We start from the raw sequence: 1,344 nt of genomic DNA, 5'->3' as shown, positions 1-1,344 counted from the left end.
CAAAAAACCAGCTAATCTCCAGATCTATTAACAAACACAGAAGCCAAATAGGTTTCTTACTTAGAAAAGGGGACACACAGATGGTGGTCAATACTCAATCTTTCCCTAGAGAAGAGTGTTATACTCAACTTCAGTTAGTGGTTAGTAATTTCAGTGTGAAAGCTAGATAACCCTAGAAGCATAAGATAATTAGGAGAAGATTAATATGGAATAAGTTATAAGAGCTTTCAACCATCAATGCATTCAGGCATGTATTGAATGATGCCTGATGAAATAGAGGAGAAAATAGAAATGTATAGTACAGAATAATGTGCTATACTAACTTCTCTTAGCTTAATGTCCTGTGTTTTATTGATACTATACTTCACTCTCCCCTTTCACCTTCCTAACCTCTTACTAACACTGTTACCTTGTTGTCTTTCTCTGTGCTAGACTACAGTACAGAGGACAACAGAAAGTTTCAGTGGGCAACCTTGTAATGGCAAATGACCAGACCACAGCCAAAAAGAGGGTGGCATAGTGATAGAATAGCCACATAAGTCAATCTATAAAGGCTAAAAGACAGACAAAAGATTGAAAGAAAGGGAACAGCAAGGAGTAATATCAAGTAGCAAGAAGAGAAACTAAGTGCTAAGTATAATTAATTGAAGGAGAGGCTAAAAGTTTGAAGCTTGCCACTGTTCTAAGGTGTGAAGAGATTGTCTGCAGTGTGTCACTGGAAATTAATACTGTTGGTAAATTCTGTAATTTGAATGATAATGGAGTCCTTGCTCATATCAAAGCTAAAAAGAAATGGTGAAGTTCTATTAAAACGGGCTGCTAAACGAGGAGAATGCATAGAAGACCTGCTGCAGGGGTTCTCAGCCAGGGTTCATATGACCCTTGGAGGTCCACATAAGATTTTGTTAAAATTTATGAGCAACAAATGGGTTATACTTCTACATTGCTCAAAATATTTTAACAATTGTTTTTCTAAAACATTAAATCTGAAAGACCAATTCTATGACACCCTCTTGCAAACTACCTCGTCGACGAGTGACAGGGACCTTCTCTTTGTGGCTGGAGACTTCAACGGTCATGTCGGACGTCGTGCTGGAGGCTTCCATGGCATACATGGAGGCTATGGCTTCGGTTCCCGCAACGAGGAGGGAACCAGACTGCTGGAGTTCTGTGATGCAACCAATCTTATGGTCTGCAATACCAACTTCAGGAAACCTGCCAGTCACCTAGTCACCTACCGCTCCGGCAGACACTCTAGCCAAATCGACTACATCCTCGCCAGAAATAGGGAAAGAGGGCGGCTTATAAATGCCAAAACCTACCCTGGCGAAGAATGTACCCCAC

Source organism: Octopus bimaculoides, chromosome 4 (genome assembly GCF_001194135.2).
Source record: "Octopus bimaculoides isolate UCB-OBI-ISO-001 chromosome 4, ASM119413v2, whole genome shotgun sequence".
Lineage (NCBI taxonomy): Eukaryota > Metazoa > Mollusca > Cephalopoda > Octopoda > Octopodidae > Octopus > Octopus bimaculoides.
Note: the sequence above shows the minus strand (reverse complement) of the source record.